Genomic DNA, 24,279 nt, shown 5'->3' with positions numbered 1-24,279 from the left:
AGAGCCCCCATTTCCCAGAGGTTTCCTAAGACAGACAACCATTCTATAGCTGACATTTTTCTCTCTCTTCTCTTGCTCCTGGCTGTCTGCCCAACACTTTCTTTATGGGTGCAGTTCCCATGACACAGGAGGCCTCTGAGGCCTCCACTTGATCCATGGAATATTTGCACATCCTTGCCATGTAAAACACTGATGGTGCAGGCTGCCTTGCTGCTGCTATCTCTTCTTGCTCTGTGTTGCGGACGTTCCGAGTGTTTCTCACTCAGAATTCTGTGTTTGCATAACATTAAGCAAATTCCATGATATACATGTGAGGTTCTCTTAAGAATATTCCTTTACTCTAAGCATGAGCCTCATGAACTTCTAGGACTCAGCAAGCTTTCATGAGGAGAGAAAAACGTCAGTCTCCACTTTTGATAGATACTCCAGTGTCTATGAGCAATTTTCTTATAGTGTTTCTCAGCCAGTTTAGAAGAAAAAGAAGATAAATCAAAACACTCTCCCTCTATGCCTACAGCTTACCACTCATTCAATACATTTCAATACCTAGTCATCTGCTTACATGGGCTGGATGGGTAGGGTGGGCTGCCTATGTCCTTTTTGGATTATGAAGCAGGCCACTTACTGCCACCTATTCCCCTCAGCTTTGGTTCCTCATACAACATTCTGAAGCAGCAGGAGACATTCCATTTAACACTGTTTACAATAATACTCATGTAAGAGGGTAGTGATAAAAAGTCTGCAGGGAGGTGCCAGTTTCTATGGAGATGGAATTATATTCAAGATGATATGGAACAGAAACAAAATTTTTGGATCAAGGTAATGCAAACATTTGCATTACAAAGTTGAGTCTTCCATGCTTCACTTAAATATGTAGATCCTTAAAGTTGAAAAATCATAATTTTAATGGTTTAAAAATTATTTTGCTCTCTTATGAATGCACAAGTCATTTTTGCTTTTCACCAAATATGTCCAGTCTCTTACTTGGCAGAAGGTAAGACTGCACTTTGCTGCCACCTTGGAACTGATGTAAACACACAACTTACTTTGTACTATGAAATGTATAGCAACTAATATCATACTTAATGGTGAGAAACTCTAAATTTTTCCATTAAGATTAGGTACAAGGCAAGGATGTCTCCTCTCACCACTCCTTCTCAACATTGTACTGGAAGTTCTAGCTAATGTAATAGTACAAGAAAATAAAATAAATGGTGTTCAGATTGAAAAGGAAGAAGTAAAAATGTGTTTGTTCACAGATGATGTGCTCATCTATGTAGAAAATCTAAAAGAATCAACAACAACAAAAACCTTCCTGGAACTAATAAGTGGTTATAGCAAAGTTGAAGGATATAAGATTAATACACAAAAGTTGATCACATTCCTATATATACAATGAACAAGTAGAATCTGAAATTAAAACAAAATACCAGTTATATTAGCACTCAAAAAACTTAAATATTTAAGTATAAATCTAACAAAATATGCGCAAGATCTATATGAGGAAATTTATAAAACTCCGAAGAACAAAATTTTTAAAAAACTAAATAAATGGAGAGATATTTCATGTTCATGGATAAGACTCAATATTATCAACGTGTCAGTTCTTCCAAAATTGTTCTATAGATTCAATACAACCCCAAACAAAATCCCACCAAGTTATTTTGTGGATATTGATAACCTCATTTTAAAGTTTATATGGAGAGGCAAAGGACACAGAAAAGCCAGCACAATATTGAAGGAACAAAGTTAGAGTCTACCACTACATGATTTTAAGACTTACTATAAAGCTAGAATAATCAAGACAATGTGGTATTGATGAAAGAATTGATAAATAATCAGTGGAACAGAATACAGAGCCTAGAAATAGACCCACATAAATATAGTCAATTAACCTTTGGGAAAAGAACAAAGGCAATAAAATGAAGCAAAGATAGTCTTTTCAACAAATGGTGACAGGAAAACTGAACATCCACATGTGAAAAAAAAATGAAAACTTAGACTCAGAGTTTACACCCTTCACAAAAATTAACTCAAAATGAATCACACACCTAAATGTAAAGAACAAAATTATAAAACTCCTAAAAGATAACATAGAAGAAAACTTAAATGACATTGGGTATGGTGATGATGTTTCAGATATAACATCAAAGGCACAATCCATAAGAGAAATAATTAATGAGCTGGAAACTGAACTTCCTTAAAATGTAAAACTTTTGTTCTGTGAAAGAGCATATCAAGAGAATGAGAAGACAAGTTGCAGATTGAGAGAAAATATTTACAAAGGACTCATCTGATAAATGGCTGTTATCTGAAACATACAAAGAACTCCCAGAAGTCAACAATAAGAAAACAACCTCCCAGTTATAAAATTGGCCAAAAACTATAGCAGACACCTCACCAAAGAAGATTTGCAGATGGAAAACAATCATGTGAAAAAAAATATTTGGCAAGTAAGAGATACCACATCATATGTCATCAGAGAAAGAAACATTAAAACATCAATAAGATTCAACTACAAACCTATTAGAATGGCCTAAATCTAGAATACTGAGAACACCAAATGCTGTCAAGGACATGGAACTATAGGAACTCTCTTTCATTTTTATTGGGAATGCAAAATGGTGCAGCCACTTTGGAAGACAGTTTGGCAGTTTCTTATAAAATGAAACATACTCTTACCTTATGATTCAGCAAGTGCACTCTTTGGTGGGTACCCAAAAGAGCTGAAAACTTATGTCCATAAAAAAACATGCACACGGATGTTTATAGAAGTATTATTCATAATTGTCAAAGCTTGGAAGAAACCAAGATGTCCTTCAGTAGCTGAATGGATTTATAAACTATGGTACATCCAGACAATGGAATATTATGCAGTACCCAAAAAATGAACTATCAAGCCATGAAAAGACATGGAGGAATCTTAAATGCACATTGTTAAATGAGAGAAGCCAGTCTGAAAAGGATACACACTGTATGCTTCCAACTATATGACATTCGGAAAAAGGCAAAACTATGGAGACAGTAAAAAGATCAGTGGTTGCCAGGGGTTAGAGGAGGAAGGATGAATAGGTGGAGCACAGAAGATTTTTATGGAAGTGAAAATATTCTGTGAGATACTATAATGATGGATATTTTTCATTAAGCATTTGTTCAAACTCATAGAATGTACAACACCAAGAGTGAATTATAATGTAAACATGGACTTCGGGTGATTATGATGTATCAATATAAGTTGATTAGTTGTAACTTATGTACCACTCTGGTGGAGGATGTTGGTAATGGGCGAGGTTATTCATGTATGGAGCAGGGACTATATGGTAAATCTCTGTACCTTCCTGTCAATTTTTTTGTGAACCTAAAAATAGCCTTAATGAAAATAATAAAGTAAAAAGTGTGAATGGAAGTGACATGTGGAAGCGTTAAAAGCCAGTGCATAATATAAGATGTACTTTCTGTTTTTCTGCCACAATAACTGGAGTGTTCCACAGTGCTTTCTTATCCTGTGCTATAGACTGAAAGTCTGTATGCCTCCAAAATTCATATTTTGAAACCTAATCCCCAATGTGATGGTATCTGGAGGTGGGTTTCTAGGGTGGTGATTAGGTCATGAAAGTAGAGCCCTCATGAATGGGATTAGTGCCCTAATCTATAAGAGAGATCCCAGAGAGCTCCCTTGCCATGTTAGGGTACAGCAATAAGACCACAGTCTATGAACTAGGAGGCAGGTTCTCACAGGGCATTGAATCTATCAATATCTTGATCTTAGATTTCCCAGCCTCCAGAATTGTGAGATACAAATGTTTGCTGTTTAAGCCACCCAGTCTATGGTATTTTTGTTATAGCAGCCCAAATTGACTAAAACCAGAGTGAGGACCACAAAGCAGAGATTCTAACCACCCTGTAATTCATATTCAGCACAAAAGAGTAAGAAACTTTGCTGTTTTAAGTTCCCGAAATTTGGGTGCTATTTGTTATTGTAGTATCATCTACCTCTCCCTATTGATGTAATGAGTACATAAATAGTTTACACTACAGAGCCAAGTAGTATACTATGGCTAAATTCTCCAAACTTCTTAAACTTCTCTACATTATCTTCAGCCCTGTGCTCAAAGGAAATAGCTTTCCCATTTTATATCATATCAACTGCTTAAAATTATGCTGTAAATTAGTCTCTATTTTCAGTTATATGTCTCATACAATTATGATCTTAATTGTACTTACCATTAATGCTATATATAAATGTTTGGTTTTCCTTAGGAGTGGTGATCTTTAACAGGTCATGGTAAAGAGAGCAGAAGTTGGATTCCAAATTCATAGATATCATATGATATGACCAGGGAACAAAACTAATAGGGAAATTAACATAATGAGTAATGTTCACCTACTTTTTTGAGAAAGAATGAAAAAAACAAACAAAAGGGGTCTGAAAAATATATGTGCACTACAGGAAAGTTAGTATTCAGGGAATAACCTCAGTTAAATTAGAAGTAACTTCATCTCTTGAGAGTCCTAGATGGGGGCAAAGTATAATAAGAGGTATCCTTAATTATACAGATATTTACTGAGGAGTTATTACACCAAGGCTTATTGAGAATTAAATATGTCTAAGTTAGCTCCTCTCTAATAGGTGGGAACATCCTCTAAAAGGGAATACAATAAAGAGAATAACAGTATAATAAAATCTGCAAAAGAAGTACACGTGCTTCCTAAAATTCTGTTTCAGTATGGAAGATAGACAACTTTTAAAAAGTAAAGGCAGGAGAGATCTTCAAGATGGCAGAGAAGATGTGGAGATCACCTTCCTCCCCACAAATACATCAGAAATACATCTACATGTGGAATAACTCCTACAGAACACCTACTGAACACTGGCAGAAGACCTCAGACTTCCCAAAAGGCAAGAAACTCCCCATGTACCTGGGTAGGGCAAAAGAAAAAAAGAAAAAAACAGAGACAAAAGAATAGGGACAGGACCTGCACCTCTGGTAGGGAGCTGTGAGGGAAGAAAAGTTTCCACACACTAGGAAGCCCCTTCACTGGCGGAGATGGGGGAGGGTGGGAGAAAGATTCAAAGCCAAGGAGGAGAGAGCAGCAATAGGGGTGCAGAGGGCAAAGCAGAGAGATTCGGCACAGAAGATCAGTGCCAATCAGCACTCACCAGCCCAAGAGGCTTGTCTGCTCACCCGCTGGGATGGGCGGGGGCTGGGAGCTGAGGCTCGGGCTTCAGAGGACAGATCCCAGGGAGAGGACTGGGGTTGGCTGTGTGAACACAGCCTGGAGGGGGTTAGTGCACTACAGATAGCTGGGAGGGAGTCCAGGGAAACGTCTGGAACTGCCAAAGAGGCAAGAGACCATTGTTTCGAGGTGCACGAGGAGAGGGGATTCAGAGCAACTGCCTAAATGAGCTCCAGAGATGGGCATGACCCGTGGTTATCAGCACAGACCCCAGAGACGGGCATGAGATGCTCAGGCTGCTGCTGCCGCCACCAAGAAGCCTGTGTGTGAGCACAGGTCACTATCCTCCCCTCCCCTCCCAGTGCAGCCTGCCACTGCCAGGGTCCCATGATCCAGGGACAACTTCCCTGGGAGAAAACACAGCATGCCTCAGGCTGGTGCAATGTCACGCCAGCCTCTGCTGCCGCAGGCTCAGCACACAATCCATACCCCTCCCTCCCCTGAACCTGAGTAAGCCAGAACCCCTGAATCAGCTTCTCCTTTAACCCTGTCCTGTCTGAGCAAAGAACACACGCCTTCAGGCAACCTACACACAGAGGCGGGTCCAATTTCCCTTTCTCTTCTTTGCTCGATGTGCGAACAAAGAAGAGAAAGGGAAATTTCTCCTAGTAGCCCCAGGAGCAGGAGATTAAATCTCCAAAATCAACTTGATGTACCCTACATCTCTGGAATACCTGAATAGACAACGAATCATCCAAAATTGAGACGGTGCACTTTGGGAGCAACTGTAGACTTGGGGTTTGCTTTCTTCATCTAACTTGGTTTTGGTTATATTTTTATCTTAGTTTAGTATTTAGAGTTTATTATCATTGGTAGATGTCTATTGATTTGGTTTCTTTCTTCCTTATATATATATATATGTATATATACATATATATATATATATATATAATATACATATATATTCTTTTCCTTTTTCTCTTTTTGTGAGTTGAATGCTTCTTTGTGTGATTTTGTCTGTATAGCTTTGCTTTTACCATTTTTCCTAGGGTTCTGTCTGTCCATTTTTTGTTTTTTGTTTTTAGTATAGTTCTTAGCACTGGTTATCATTGGTGGATTTATTTTTTGGTTTTGTTGCTCTCTTCTTTCTTTCTTCCTTTTGTTTTCTTTTTTCCTCTTTTTTATTTATAATTTTAATAATTTCTTTAATTTTTTATTTTAATTATTTTAGTTAATTTATTTATTTTCTTTCTTTCTTTTTTCCTCCCTTTTATTCTGCACCGTGTGGCTGACAGGGTCTTGGTGCTCCAGCCAGAGGTCAGACCTGTGCCTCTGAGGTGGGAAAGCCAAGTTCAGGACATTGGTCCACCAGAGACATCCCAGCTGCCTGTAATATCAAACGGCAAAAGCTCTCCCAAAGATCTCCATCTCAATGCTAACACCCAGATTCACGCAAGGACCAGCAAGCTACAGTGCTGGACGCCATATGACAAACAACTAGCAAGACAGAAACACAACACCACCCATTAGCAGAGAGGCTGCCTAAATTCAAAATAAGGTTACAGACACCCCAAAACACACCACCAAACGTGGTCCACCAGAAAGACAAAATCCAGCCTCATCCACCAGAACAGAGTCCCCTCCACCAGGAAGCCTATAAAACCCACTGAACCAACCTTACCCACTGGGGGCAGACACCAAAAACAATGGGAACTACGAACCTGCAGCCTGCAAAAAGGAGATCCCAAACACAGTAAGTTAAATAAAATGAGAAGACAGAAACACACACAGCAGATGAAAGAGCAAGGTAAAAACCCACCAGACCAAACAAATGAAGAAGAAATAGGCAATCTACCTGAAAAAGAATTCAGAGTAATGATAGTAAAGATGATCCAAAATCTTGGAAATAGAATGGAGAAAATACAAGAAACGTTTAACAGGACGTAGAAGAACTAAAAAGCAAACAAACAATGATGAACAACACAATCAATGAAATAAAAATTCTCTAGAAGGAACCAACAGCAGGATAACTGAGGCAGAAGAATGGATAAGTGACCTGGAAAATAAAATAGCAGAAATAACTACTGCACAGCAGAAAAAAGAAAAAAAGAATGAAAACAATTGAGGACAGTCTCAGAGACCTCTGGGACAACATTAAATGTTGTCAACCCACATTTGAATTATAGGGGACACAAAAGAAGAAGAAAAAAAGAAAGGGACTGAGAAAAGATTTGAATAGATTATAGTTGAAAACTACCCTACCATGGGAAAAAAAAAAACAAATAAACAAATAAACAATCAATCAACTCCAGGAAGTGCAGAGACTCTCATACAGGATAAATCCAAGGAGAAACACACCAAGACACATATAAATCAAACTATCAAAAATTAAATACAAACAAGAAGTATTAAAAGCAGCAAAGGAAAAGCAACAAATAACATAAAAGGGAATCCCCATAGGTTAACAGCTGATCTTTCAGCAGGAACTCTGCAAGCCAAAAGGGAGTGGCAGAACATATTTAAAGTGATGAAAGGGAAAAACCTATTACCAAGATTACTCTACCCTACAAGGATCTCATTCAGATTTGATGGAGAAATTAAAACCTTTACAGACAAGCAAAAGCTAAGAGAATTCAGCACCACTAAACCAGCTTTACAACAAATGCTAAAGGAAATTCTCTAGGCAGGAAACACAAGAGAAGTAAAAGGCCTACAATTAAAAACCCAAAACAATTAAGAAAATGGTAATAACAACATACATATTTTTAACTACCTTAAATGTAAATGGATTAAATGCTCCAACCAAAAGACATAGACTGGCTGAATGGATTAAAAAACAAGACCCATATATATGTGCTGTCTACAAGAAACCATCTTGAGACCTAGGGACACATACAGACTGAAAGTTAGGGGATAAAAAAAGATATTCCATGTAAATGGAAAACAAAAGAAAGCTGGAGTAGCAATTCTCATATCAGACAAAATAGACATTAAAATAAAGACTATTACAAGAGACAAACAAGAACACTACATAATGATCAAGGGATCAATCCAAGAAGAAGATATAACAATTGTAAATATTTATGCACCCAACATAGGAACAACTCAATACATAAGGTAAATGCTAACAGCCATAAAAGGGGAAACTGACAGCAACACAATCATAGTAGGGGACTTTAACACCCCACTTTCACCAATGGACAGATCATCCAAAATGAAAATAAATAAGGAAACACAAGCTTTAAATGATATATTAAACAAGATGGACTTAATTGATATTTATAGGACATTCCATCCAAAACAACAGAATACACTTCCTTCTCAAGTGCTCATGGAACATTCTCCAGGATAGATCATATCTTAGATCACAAATCAAGCCTTGGTAAATTTAAGAATATTGAAATTGTATCAAGTATCTTTTCCGACCACAATGCTATCAGACTAGATATATATTACAGGAAAAAATCTTTAAAAAATACAAATACATGGAGACTAAACAATACACTACTAAATAACCAAGAGGTCACTGAAGAGATCAAAGAGGAAATCAAAAAATACCTAGAAACAAATGACAATGAAAACACGATAACCCAAATCCTGTGGGATGCAGCAAAAGTAGTTCTAAGAGGGAAGTTTATGGCAATACGATCCTACCTAAAGAAACAAGAGGGCTTCCCTGGTGGCGCAGTGGTTGAGAATCTGCCTGCTAATGCAGGGGACATGGGTTCGTGCCCCGGTCCAGGAAGATCCCACATGCTGCGGAGTGGCTAGGACCGTGAGCCATGGCCGCTGAGCCTGCGCATCCAGAGCCTGTGCTCCGCAATGGGAGAGGCCACAACAGTGAGAGGCTCGTGTACCGAAAAAAAAAAAATTAAAAAAAAAAAAAAAGAAACAAGAAACATCTCAAATAAACAACCTAACTCAACACCTAAAGCAATCAGAAAAAAAGAATGAAAAAGCCCCAAAATTATCAGAAGGAAGGAAATCATAAATATTAGATCAGAAATAAATGAAAAAGAAATGAAGAACACAATAGTAAAGATCAAAAAAACTAAAAGCTGGTTCTTTGAGAAGATAAACAAAATTGATAAACCATTAGCCAGACTCATCATGAAAAAAAGGGAGAAGACTCAAATCAATAGAATTAGAAATGAAAAAGGAGAAGTAACAATTGACACTGCAGAAATACAAAGGATCATGAGAGATTACTAGAAGAAACTCTATGCCAATAAAATGGACAACCTGGAAGAAATGGAAAAATTCTTACAAAAGCACAACCTTCTGAGACTGAACCAAGAAGAAATACAAAATATAAACATACCAATCACAAGCATTGTAATTAAGACTGTGATTAAAAATCTTCCGACAAAAACAGCCCAGGACGAGATGTCTTCACAGGCGAATTCTATCAAACATTTAGAGCAGAGCTAACACCTATCCTTCTCAAACTCTTCTGAAATATAGCAGAGGGAGGTACCCTCCCAAACTCATTCTATGAGGCCACCATCACCCTGATACCAAAACCAGACAAAGATGTTCCAAAGAACGAAAACTACGAGCCAATATCACTGATGAACATACATGCAAAAATCCTCAACAAAATACTAGCAAACAGAATCCAACAGCTCATTAAAAAGATCATATACCATGATCAAGTAGGGTTTATCCCAGGAATGCAAGGATTCTTCAATATATGCAAATCAATCAATGTGATAAACCATTTTAACAAACTGAAGGAGAAAAACCATATGATTATCTCAGTAAATGCAGAGAAAGCTTTCGACAAAATTCAACACTCATTTATGATAAAACCCTGCAGAAAGCAGGCATAGAGGGAACTTACCCAAACATAATAAAGGCCATATATGACAAACCCACAGCAAACATCATTCTCAATGGGGAAAAATTGAAACCATTTCCTCGAAGATCAGGAACAAGACAAGGTTGACCACTCTCACCACTGTTATTCAACATAGTTTTGGAAGTTTTACCCACAGCAATCAGAGAAGAAAAAGAAATAAAAGGAATCCCAATCGGAAAAGAAGAAGTAAAGCTGTCACTGTTTGCAGATGAAATGATACTATACATAGAGAATCCTAAAGATGCTACCAGAAAACTACTAGAGCTAATCAATGAATTTGGTAAAGTAGCAGGATACAAAATTAATGCATAGAAACCTCTTGCATTCCTGTATACTAATGATGAAAAATTTGAAAGACACTGATTAAAGAAATTAAAGATGATACAAACAGATGGAGAGATATACCATGTTCTTGAATTGGAAAAATCAACATTGTGAAAATGACTATACTACCCAATTCAATCTACAGATTCAGTGCAATCCCTATCAAACTACCAATGGCATTTTTCACAGAACTAGAACAAAAACTTTCACAATTTGTATGGAAACACAAAAGACTCCGAATAGCCAAAGCAATCTTGAGAACAAACAATAGAGCTGGAGGAATCATGCTCCCAGACTTCAGACTATACTACAAAGCTACAGTAATCAAGACAGGATTGTACTGGCACAAAAACAGAAATATAGAACAATGGAACAGGATAGAAAGTGCAGAGATAAACCCACACACAGATGGTCACCTGATTTTTGATAAAAGAGGCAAGAATATACAATGGAGAAAAGACAGCCTCTTCAATAAGTGGTGCTGGGAAAACTAGACAGCCACATGTAAAAGAATGAAATTGGAATACTCCCTAATTCCATACACAAAAATAAACTCAAAATGGATTAAAGACCTAAATGTAAGGCCAGACACTTTAAAACTCTTAGAGGGAAACATAGGCAGAACACTCTATGACATAAATCACAGCAAGATCCTTTTTGACCCATCTCCTAGAGAAATAGAAATAAAAACAAAAATAAACAAATGGGACCTAATGAAACTTAAAAGCTTTTGCACCGCAAATGAAAACATAAAGAAGACGACAAGACAACCCTCAGAATGAGAGAAAATACTTGCAAATGAAACAGACAAAGGATTAATCTCCGAAATTTATAAGCAGCTCATGCAGCTCAATATCAAAAAAACAAACAACCCATTCCAAAAATGGGCCGAAGACCTAAGCACACATTTCTCCAAAGAAGATATACAGATTGCCAACAAACACATGAAAGGATGCTCAACATCCCTAATCATCAGAGAAGTGCAAATCAAAATATGAGGTATCACCTCATACCATTCAAAATGGCCATCAACAAAAATCTACAAACAAAAAATGCTGGAGAGGGTGTGGAGAAAAGGGAACCTTCTTGCACTGTTGGTGGGAATGTAAATTGATACAGCCACTATGGAGAACAGTATGGAGGTTCCTTAAAAAACTAAAAATAAAACTACCATATGACCCAGCAATCCCGCTACTGGGCATATTCCCTGAGAAAACCATAATTCCAAAAGAGTCATGTATCACAATGTTCATTGCATCTCTAATTACAATATCCAGGACATTGAAGCAGCCTAAGTGGCTATTGACAGATAAATGGATAAAGAAGATGTGGGACATATATACAATGGAATATTACTCACCATAAAAAGAAACAAAATTGAGTTATTTGTAGTGAGGTGGATGGACCTAGAGTCTGTCATACAGAGTGAAGTAACAGAAAGAGGAAAACAAATACCATATGCTAACACATATATATGGAATTTTTAAAAAATGGTTCTGAAAAACCTAGGGTCAGGACAGTAATAAAGATGCAGATGTAGAGAATGGACTTCAGGACACAGGGAGGGGAAGGGTAAGCTGGGAGGAACTGAGAGAGTGTCATGGACTTATATATACTACCAAATGTAAAATCGATAGCTAGTGGGAAGTAGCTGCATAGCACAGGGAGATCAGCTCAGTGCTTTGTGACCACCTAGAGGGGTGGGATAGGGAGGGTGGGCGGGAGACATAAAAGAGAGGAGATGTGGGGATATATGTATATGTATAGCTGATTCACTCTGTTATAAAGCAGAAACTAACACACCATTGTAAAGCAACTATACTCCACTAAAGATATATTTTTTTAAAAGTAAAGGCCAGTGTATATGATTAAAATGACATTTTATCAAGAGAATGACATGAGAAGCAAGATGTCTTAGTAATCCAACCAGGAGTACCTTTTTATTTTATTATTGCTAGCTGTATGTATTTCTGAACTGAAAGTAACTTTTGTATGATTATAAAAATATCAAATGTTCATATAGTGTTTCAGCAATACATAATTTATCCAATACTTTTAAATGAAGAATATGAAATGTAAGTACTCAAAAGTCTACCATCCTTAATAATGGTGCTGTTTATTTAGTGTTCTCTGTGCCAGCTACAGTAGGTGATTTACATGAACTATTTCCTTTATGTAAGGACCCCTAATGCTACCAGTTATACTATCCACTCTTGTGACCCCCATTTTGCTGATGGGGAACTAAGGCTGAGAGAAGTTAAGTAATTTTTGCCCAAAGCTGTGGAACTGGTAGCATCAAGGGTTCCTGTATAGAATTCAGGGGATCTTCAAATCTGACAAGAAACCCAGATTTTTTAATTTCATTGACCTGTAGCTGACATTTAGCCTTTCTTTGTCGTAAATGTAAGCAATGAGCTACATTATTATTGTATCACAGACTTTTTCACCAATAGAAATCACATGTATATTCATATCACATTACAATTGCTGCACAAATTTCTCCAAATATTGCTTACATTCATCACTGCTTTGAAATGACAATAGTTATTAGATGTGCTTCTAGATCTCATGGTTTGTATATTGCTATATCATCACATTAAAAAATATTTTGATAACTTTATTTTAATACAATTGGCCTACTTTATAATGCTACGTACTTTATTTTAGACATTTAGAAACATTGAAAAAGGGGTCTTCAGGCTTCTCCAGACTGCCAAAGGGACACATGGCACAAAAAAGGTAGGGGCCCCTTGGTAGGGAATGAGCTGAAATGAACACCCAGGTAATCTGAATCCAGAGCTTGGGCTCAGGCTTGTGAAAACTCTGCCATTCTGCCTGCCTTTGGACTTGTGTTCACATTTTGCTGAACATATTTTCAGCTCGCTCTCCAATGTAGAGAGAATTGGTTAAGTGGTGACTAGGCAAACTCAGGGGAAAGTCAAGGAAACATTCCTAGGAACAGAAACCCTTCCCTCCTTCCTCCTGTTCTCAAGGAGGCAGGAGGAATCGGGTCTTGCCATTATCTGGGCCTCTGGGGTGAATTGGGGGAGCAGGTTCAAGGACACCAAGGAACTGTACCCCTGGGAGTGGGATAGGTCATAGACCAAGTTGACCTACAAGTATAAAGACATCAGAGACATTCTCAAACAGAAAAAAAAAAAAAAAAAAAAAGAAAGAAAACCACAGAGATAACTACACTTGTGAACTCTTGGGGAAAAAATAAAACCAGATTCCTTAATGATAAAGTCCAGTCACTCAAAAGATTGGAAAGGACGCGGTGCAGTGCTCAGTTTTGTTTGTTTGTTTGAATTTTATTTATTTATTTATTATACAGCAGGTTCTTATTAGTTATCTATTTTATACATCTCAGTGTATATATGTCAATCCCAATCTCCCAATTCATCACACCACCCCACCACCAGGAGTACCTGTTTTTAAGTTCAGTGAATTTCAAAGCAACACACATTTCTTGAAAAGCTGCCATGTGTGAATTGTTTCAAAATGTTTGTCATCATCTCAAATACCACATATTCCCCTACTCACAGATTTAGAGAAACTTGTTGCTTAAAAAAATCTTAAGCCAGGGCTTCAATACTGTGTAGTAAAAGAATCCTTCATGCCTCTCTCTATTCAGCTACAGTTGGCCTGTGAACAACATGGGGATTAGGGTTGCCCATTCCCCACGAAGTCAGAAATCCCACTGTAACTTAGAGTCCACCCTCAGTAACCAAGCTTCTTCTGTATCCTTGGTTCCACATTTCAGATCCAACCAATCACCAATCACATACTACTGTAGCATTTACCATTGAAAAGATCTGCATATAAGTGGACCCATGTTGTTCAAGGGTCAACTGTATTATAGTTTCACAATATGTTTCAATACACTGACCAAAACAAAGGTAGCCATCCCAAACAAATTATTTAATGAATTCTACCTCTATGCCTCAACTGCTGCTGTCCTTCATTTAGCGTCACCTGGGAAAACCCTCTTATTATTTTCTTTTTCTTCCACTAATCTTTTTCCCTGATATACTTCAAAACCATGTTCCAAACGTTTATCTACTGGGATGTCTTGCTTAATTAACTCCAAGCCAATTCTGGTCACTGTTTTATTCTGGATTGTATCATTACCTATAAAATAATCCAATTTCATTGCTACAAGAAAACATATTATAGGTGAAGAAACTAAAGCCTAGAAATGAGCAGAGGTTTGCCCAAGACCAAAGTTATCCCCAACAATCCAATGAAATACATATTATTATAATTGTTATTTTTATTAGTTTACATATGAAAATTTTGAGATAGAGGGGGCCTAAATAACTTTTCCAAGATCACACAGTGGCTAACCTGGGATTTAAGCCCAGGTAATCAAGCTCCAAAGCTTATGCTTATAACCACACCATTCTAGAGGGATATTTTGTACACATATAAACCAGACTATCTATCTATCTATCTCTTTCAAGGCAGTCAACTTGGAATATTACACATTTATGCCAATGATACTGATATTTTACCAGAATATTTTCATACTTGAGCTTCTGGAATTAACATGAGAATATCTGGTACACTCTTTTGAATATTCTCAACAAGAGCAAACTCTTTTCCTATGTAGACAATTTCTATTTGGAACTAATCAATAGTCAGTCACAGCAGGGCTAACAAGTGAGATGGCTAATTAAACTTTATAAAATCTTGTTCAATAGAAAATATCTAGAAACATAGAATAATAAGACATTTTTGAAGGAATGATTCATACGCTTTCCATACGAAGAGTTCCAGAAACATCTTGAGTAAGGCTAGCATTCCATAAATGCCTAAACAGATGCTAATGTGTGTGCTTTCTTAGCATTCGCTTCCAGCAACATTCCCTAATTTATTTGGAGACACTGCACTTCATGTGATGTTGGTGATACTCTTTGCTGGAATCCAACAATGGGCATGTGACCTAGCATTAAGCAAGGTGAGCACCCATTCAATGGCCTCATGATTGGTTCAGAGGTGAACACATGGCTGAAGCTTGTCTAGTAAGAATGACTCAGTCTCAGCACTCTTGCAACCACTCCCAACATGGAGTTGTGAGGCAGGGAGACTGTGGCTGGAGAGCCAGCTTGCTCACAAATATTGAACCTGAATATGAAACCAAAACATGGAGAGAAGCAGGGTCCACCTAAGGGATTAAGAGAGACTAGGTCCTTAGAACTTAGTTTGAATCCCTGTATCAAACTAAGCTTGAAACCAACTGCACCTCAGGACTAGATTCCATTTTCTGTCACTTGTGGAAAGTTTTAACTAATATATATTTTGAGGTGACTATATAAAAAGATACCATTCACTAGCTGTGAATCATTCACCCCTAGTGACTATAGTATTATTTGTATGCACAGTAGGGATTTAGTATAAGTCTATTATAACGTACTTCTGGAAATTGTTTAGACCAAAGCATTGTTTTTATTCAAATGTCTGAAAACATCTGACTTGCATGAGTTTAATCTCAGAGTCATATCCATTTAGCATTATCTTTATTTTATGAGGGTGAGACCAGAGGGGTAGGGAAAGAGCAGAAAACACTTTATTCATATATTTTATAAATTATACACAATAAATTAATCTTTAATATAAAGATACAATACCAATGCCTTTTTAAAACTATCTTTAAATTTACAAGTGAGAGCTATGACTAAATACTCAAATATCACTAAATTGTTGATTTTGAAAGTCAATTTATCTGGAGAATCTGAGACAGGGTTAAGCATTTTAATCTGATTTTATGGATATGATTTGAAAGTCACTCATAATTGAGGCTGATCCTTTGTCTTTTTCAAGACAAAATTATATACAACCAGTCATTTTAAAGAGATACAAATCCAAATTAAATAAGGCAGATAAAATAAAATACACAATAAACTAGAATTATTATTATATTATGTGAAATATAATCTATAACATCAAAATAGCCTATATCTCTTCAAGGCTAGGTCTATCATCCAATTGCTACCCCAAAAGTACCAAATTTACTTAAATATACTGTTGTTTCCTATTCAAACTTTTGTAGGTTTCTTCATCACCACCTCTAATGATGAAAATTGGACTGCCCTGTGATATTTAAGCTACATTAAATTTAATTTTCACACATTCACTTGAGTTATATTAACACAGATATTTTTTCCTGAATTTTGTTTCTATTCCTTCAAAAAAATGTGTTCAAGACAGTAGTTTTCAAATAGAAACACCATTTGACGAAGGAACAAACTGATTTATTATGAATGATTCGAAATTATATATATATATACATCAAGGCATATATATGTATGTATAGATAGATAGATAGATAGACAGATAGATAGATAGATGGCAGTGAATAGGATTCTCAGCAAAAAGAACCAACTGATAAGCTTTTTTCTAAAAAATGTTATTTTCCCTACCATTAAGTGTCATATTCTCTTCTACACAAAAAAACATACCACAGGTATTAAGTGAAATTCCCGGATATCAGGGTGGAACAAAGTTTCCAAAGACAAACACTTCTTGGGTTGGCAAAGGTAGCAGTTAAAAAAAAAAGTCATAGAGGTAACTGGTAAATACATATTTTGGTAACAACAAGAATATTGGAAGGTATACAATTTCAAATGTACTGCTTTCAATATCTTAGTTTTTCCCTTATCTTGTATGAAATATATCACTCATAGCAGAGCAATATTTAGATCTCCTCAATTTTCAATTATTCAACCACCTTTCTTATCACCTCCCCATTTTGCAAAGCACAAAACCCATCAGCTTTTTCCCCAGATCCTTCATTTCTGGATTAATCTGTACTCTTGACAGACACAAACTATTTGGGAGTTTGTGTTAATAGGCACCTGACATCATTTTCATAAGTTTCTTTTGATACCACCTTTTAATTAACAGGATGGAGACCGAATAAGCCTGTTGGATGTTTCAACAAAATTAAAAGGAATATATTATAAACCCACAAAAGTACATTGATTATGTCTACAAAGATATATAATTAAAAAGTATAAATCAAGGACTGTTATTTTACACTTGACTTCAGTTATTGTGAACACTTGTGGTCTAGTAGCGCTCATTGTTAAGGATATGATTTTATGTGTTTAGAGTAAATCTGCTATAAGCAATTTTATAGTTTAATGAAAATAATTATAGTTTGAGTAAGTAGTATGAAGTGTATCTGATGCTACTTCCCCCAAATAAGCTATGATATAAATTATCATGATTTATTATGGTTATTCTTCTGGCTATGTTTGGAGTGGATTCTAGAAACTAATAATGATTCTAAAATTGCAAAAAAAGCATTTCAGGCTACTTTTCCTCAGATCTCATCTTTAATTTCTCTATAAAATTGAAACAATTTCCACCGTGGTACAGTATGTGCTACTGTGAAGATGGCATGATTGAGCTGTCAATTTGACAGCTTACTTTAATTTACACCATTTGGTCAAAGAATACATTTTTCAGTCTTTTTGAATATATCATATGCCACTGTTGCTACTTGCTCTTCAGTTTTTAGCCTGTCAAACAGTAGTGATATGCTCTAATGCAAAGCCATGTATATACCTATTTAAACTCCTTATAGTAGCTCCAACTGCAGTGTCTTTTTCAGGTATGTTTTTAACTTCTTATCAAAAGTCAGAATAATAGATACTTTTCTTTTTTAAATTGAAAGTGTTTTCAGACCTACCCATAAGTTATAGACACCTGAATCCAACCAACTGCTCCTTTGAGGGATTAAAACAAATTTCAATAGCATGTAGTCATTCCATGAGCTACTAGATGATTGGAAGCAAGGCTCAAAGAACTCTATGCTGAATAAAGAATCTGATTAGAAAAATCATGGCTCAGTTCCAAACTTCCAAGCTCTTCATTCCACAAATCCCATCAACTCATTCTTCCAACAGACATTTACTGAGAGCCAGCCAGATGTCTGACTGTGAGCTAGACACTGGCAAAAGTGATCAAGCCTAGATAGCAGATGAACTATTGAATATTAGGCTGGCAATGATACTAGACACAGGGTTCTACTGGGGCACAAGGAAGGACATCTGATTCACTACAGGAAGGTTAAATCCCAATGCCACAGACCAAGCCTGTGCCTAAACAGACTCAAAATGTCCAAAGGAGCAAACAGTAAGTTAAAAAATATATTTTCAGATAACAAAACTTGCAATATCATTCCTTCTCATTATCACTTGGAGCATCTTTTGCCCCTTGAATTTCATTGTTAGAGCAAGGTCAGTCTACATTGTCTTAAGGTTATGGAAATATTATGGGTCTTTTAGAAAACTCTCTCCTATTTTTTCCTAAATTTGACTCCAAAGCTTATTTGAGGGTGTAAATTGCTGCTCCTTAAGGACTTACTTAATAGTCATTTGAAACACCTTATTAAAGGAGTCAGCCATTCTTCATCACAGAGGTCTGTCTTGGTTGACTGTGATGATCACATTCATTGTAAACACATGAAATTAGGGGCATGCATATACAGAGCCTCTTAAACCCAACTGCTTAGAGAAATTTTTTTTAAAAAACACCTTTATTTTCTCACCACTCAGACTTCATACATAACAGGAAAATTATTTTTTAATTTATGTCTTAGAATGAATACATATCAAAATATTTACATTGGGGGTTAGTTATTTTTGTCTGTCACTGATTCTTATTAGGAGCGGCATTTGTTGGATATTGATGCTCACTAATTTTATCAGCATAGGTTTGAAGTTACATAGACCTGGCTTCTAATTCAGGTCCCATTACTTTTACCTGTTATATGATTTCAACTAAATTATTTAACCATTTGAGGCTTTGGTTTCTCAATTTGTAAAATGGAGGCAATATTTCTTACCCAAAGGACTGTGGTGAGAATTAATTATAACAAAGTACCTAGAAACTGCTGTCATTAATAAGTTGTTCATAATAGTTGATCCCATTGGATACCAATTACCAAACAGGAGATAGGAAACAGTCATTTTCTAGATAAGTCATGGGCTCGGCAGGTCTATTTAGTTAACTGTATCCAGAGGGGAAACAATTAACTACTGGTTTTCTTTTATTAAGCCAACATTTTCTGATTACTAACAGCATCAATTTTGCCACCATTAGTACCTTGATTCACTACATTCAGCAAATGACAGTAATATCATAAGGATTATTTGGGAAGCTTTCAAGGAACTCAAATTCCTGGGTCCTATCTTAAACCCATCAAATAAAAGTCTTTTGAGGTGAGGCTGAGATATCTATGTTTGAAGTTGCTTCCTAGGTGATTCTTATGCTCAACTAAGTTTAGGAAACACTGAATTAAATGACCTAAGTCAAGGTTAAGTACAGTAGTGCAAGTAATACCTTCCTGTTTAACCTACTTCTAAGACTTCAGTACAAAAGACTGACCTCGATCTAACTGAAGAGCAATTAACTCCTATCTGTCTTTATTCATCCATATAAAAAAGGGCAGCGAAAGATAACACTGGGTCAGTTAAGTACCCTTTTCACAATGCTCTTCTTAATGTGCTATTTTTTATGTCAATTTGCCATCATCTTAAACCTTAGAAGCATTTTTCCAAAAAAAAAAAAACCTTAGAATGTGGCATTTAAACATACCTTAGTTCATAGGTGCTCGACCCTCTTTATGCACTGCTTACCACTTCGGGAGCTTCTGAAATACTGATGCTTGGAACCCACCTCCAGATTCTGATTTAATTGGTCTGGGGGCTGTCCAGGTGTTTAAAATTTCCTGGTGATGCTAGGGCGGGGCCCAGGCAAAATCACTGCTGTTATGATTGACAACTCCCCTTGAGGATGACTGACTTCTCTGGCATACTTTTCCTCCATCCATCAGGGTGGTTTCCAAACTCTGTGGTCCTCAGACCCACTGAGGAACTTCACAGCACTAGAGATTCCCAAGAAGCCAAATCAGCAGCTATGAAATAGAATCTTGGAAAGTGTATTATTTAAAATTCCCCAGGCAATTTTAATAATAATAATAATTACTAATATCCACTAAGCAATTAGGTGCTAGGCAATATTCTAATCTTTTTGCATATATTGATTAAGTTAATCTTCAATAAAACCAGTGAGTGAAAGGGTCATCGACCTCCCAGTGATAACACTGAGGAACGGGGAAGGTAAGTAACTGATCCCACATCACACAGAGAGTAAGAGGCAGATCCAAGGTTTGAACCCAGGCCATGATATACCAGAGACATGTTTTTAATTAATTTATTTTGTACAGCAGCCTTATGAGGTAGATATACATTATTCTCATTTTATTGGGTGAGGAAATCCACATGGAAGAAAGCAATTATTTTAAAAGAACTTAAAAACCAGTATAGTTAAATTATAAGCAGAGCTACTGATTAATTACACCAGCCATTAAACACCTGTATCCTCTATCCTCTTTTTAGGTGAACTTATTTCACTGCCAATCCCTTTTTGCAGACGCTAAAATCTTCCCAGCCATGAAGGCCAAATGTTAACAGTTGGACCTGGCCATTTTCTAGATGAACTTTTTTCTGCTTTTCTTTGCTAGATTGGTTGCCTTTTGTACATACAGATAATGTCTCTGGCATTGAGCTAGCTGGTATAGCTGGTATGGTCCTTCAGTCCCTTTGAATATTTGTTGATGTCCAGTTTTTAAAAAACTTGTCCTCTCTCTTTGAATGTATATGTTGGCATATCACAGGCTAGGAGGCAGACCTCTTGGAACAATGGGCTAGACAGACATCATATTTATGTTTTTATTTTCTAATACCTAGTGCAGTTCAGAGACAGTAGTGAAATAACACATAAAACACTGACCACTTTAAACTGGTCTTGCTTCTTTAAAACAGGTTGTTGATTAATCAAACCTGGAGTTATTTTACAGAGACATCACTACGCATAAGCAAGATAGGAATATATGTCTCCAGGATGACCTCAGAACAAGAATCTTCAGTCTACAGAACTCAAAGAATAGAAATGTTGCCACCAGAGCTCTTTACAAAGCAAATCCTTCAATAAGAAAGATCTGGCTTTCAGGAGCCCAAGTAGCTTGATTACTGATTCAAGACCAGCCAGTCAGCTTCAAAGTATGATATTCTCCTAACTCCTTAAATTTCACCCTGAACCCTGGATAGGAGAGACAGATTTGAGCCCTGCCTCCTGTCTCCTTGCCAGTGGACCTCACAATAAAGGTCTTTCTTTTCTCAAAAGCCAGTGCCATAGTATTGTCTTCTGTGCACCTCAGGTAGCGATCCTTTCCTAACAGTAGCACTTAACAATCTTTGTTGATTGAATTAATAAGATTATGAAGCCAGGAAACCATGTCTCTTGAGCTTCACCAACTAGCAGACTTGAACATCTCTGTGCTCTTCTGTGCTCTAATTTATTTATTAAGGTAGCATGTTCGCTTAGGAAATATATTCTTCCCTAATGAAACCACCCCTGCATGGCCCTAAATTAATGTTTATGTCAGGAGGATCATTTTCTCTGGAATATCTGGCCATTTTCGTTACAATGATTACTAGTTAATAAATTACAATACTGTATGTGCCACTTTTGGTTTCTCAAGGACTCTAATGCTATGTTGTCCAATATGGTACCCACCAGCCATACAGAGTTACTGAGCCCTTGACATGTGACTAGATCAAAATGAGACATGTTGTAAGTGAAAATACACACTGAATTTTGTATAGTATGAGGAAAATGTAACATATTAATAGTAATTTTATCATATCTTGAAATAAAAAAGGTACATTTGGTAAAATATATTATTGTAATTAATTCCACCTGTTTCCTTTTACTCTGCATGTAACTAGAAAACTTAAAATTATATATAAGGCTTGCATCTGTGGCTTGCACATATCTATTGGAGAATGTTTGTCTACAGTCTCAATGATTATTCTGGCAGCTCCTGCATTTTGACTAAACCTCATATAGCTGGGTGACCTTATACAACTTACCTAATTTCTCTATTCCTCAGTTACTTAACACGTCCAATCATACTATTTTCTAGGTTTGCTGTAGGAATGACATGCTAGGATGCTTTCGAATTCCCAATACAGGACCAGGTTTCTTAATTACTTCTTCATACCACCACCCTCTCACCCATCCAACCCCAAATGCAGTCACTACTTGGAAGCAAAGGATGCTGCAGCCATTCTTCTCCATGAGAAAAGGGACAATGCATCTTCAATGAAAATGAAATTGAAAAATTTTAATCCTTCAACTTCACCTGCCCACTTTAGAGAGGGATCATTTACAAACGTCTTCAATGTTTAAAATTGGGTATATGCCAGTTGACTCAAATTTCCAGTTACTAAATAACTGGTGATCAGGTGATCCTATCAAAAATGATCAATCCAAGTGTGCTGAGGAAGCATAAATAAACTGAAATCAATCCATCAATCAGTTAAGTTCCTGCAGCATCTTTAGGCTATGGAATTTAAAATAAATAAATGAAAAGCAAATTATTACTTTTAAATTATTATAATAATTATTATTATGTTAAGTTTACTGAAGCAAAGATGTCATTACTTTTAATCAGGAGACAGGACTAATTTTAGGATAAAATAGGGTTAAGCATTTGACAAAAATAATTTAAATTTATTTGTAATCTTATTCATGTGATGATTTTCTCTTCACCAGAAGTTTTCTCATCTGTATTACTCAAAGTAAAATTTCATACTTTTGATAAGTGCTGTCACTTATAATGTTTAATATTAAAATCTTAACAGGAATGTGTGAAATTCTACATTTTTATAGGTTTTTTCACATCAATGAGAAAACTGAATTACCATAAGCACACATACACACTAAAGGTTTATTTAGAAAACGCCTGAAAATTAGAACCCATATGTCCATAATCTTTAAAATGGATCTGGGTAAAATATCCATTAGGAGTAAAATCTGTCATTGGTTGCCAGGTTATATGGTGGGAACTGGGGCTAGTGATGCAGGGTAAGGCGACTGGTACTAAAAAATAGTTATCTTGGAGCTTTACTCATATTTTTAATAAGTATTTTTAAACCAAGACATTTATGCATGAGGAAATAAGGAGGTAAGTGAGTACCTCCCTCCCACTATCCCCCACAAAACAGGTATCAAATCATTCAAGGCCGTAAGATCCTCATGTTTTCATTTCAGTATTTGGTGCATAATGTGTTCACATGCTGGAGTTAATTGACTGGCATAACTTTATAATGAAATAATGCAAAGACTATTTAGCAAACTCAGTTATTTCTATATTTATCGAAGATGGTCTCCATGTGTTATTCAGTTGCAAGCAATTATTACAGGAACAATAATTCATGTACCAAAACTGTCTAATTCAGAAGGGCAGCAATTTGGACTTTGTTAAAAAGACACCTATGAACTTTTTAGGAGTTGCAGTCTGATAAATATATAAAGGAAATGTGGTTTACATATGGCTAAAGAGTAAAGAACAATCCCCACATAGGACTCTAGTGCAAAAGTGAGTACCTAAAACATCAAATTAGCTTAAAATACCAACAATGCTACCAGATGACTGAGAAAAAGAGGAAAGAGACAGCAGGATTCTGTCTTTTCATTTTCTGTAAGTACAGGTAAAATAACCTGGTCTCCCTACTCAACAACTTTTAATTGCTAATTTATTTTCTAATAGGTATGTGATGAAATTTTGAGAGCTATAAAGTACTTCTCTGGTAATTGAAAGATCAAAACAGGTCTCCTTAAATCTCATATGCTGTAGGGTGCATAAATTTGCAGATTTATTAGTGTTTAAATAGGAATAATTAAAATAGCATTCTAAACCCACAAGTCTAAACAAAAAAAAAAATTGAGAAGAGGAAATGAGTATATGGGAAAGTTCAAGGATTGGGGATAATGAAAGAACACATCAAAACTTTTGTCTATCTTAAAGAATGTCATTAATACCATTGAAAGCACATCAG

This window comes from Kogia breviceps, chromosome 2, assembly GCF_026419965.1.
Source record: "Kogia breviceps isolate mKogBre1 chromosome 2, mKogBre1 haplotype 1, whole genome shotgun sequence".
NCBI lineage: Eukaryota > Metazoa > Chordata > Mammalia > Artiodactyla > Physeteridae > Kogia > Kogia breviceps.
The sequence above is the reverse complement of the archived record's forward strand: the minus strand, read 5'-3'. Positions refer to the sequence as shown.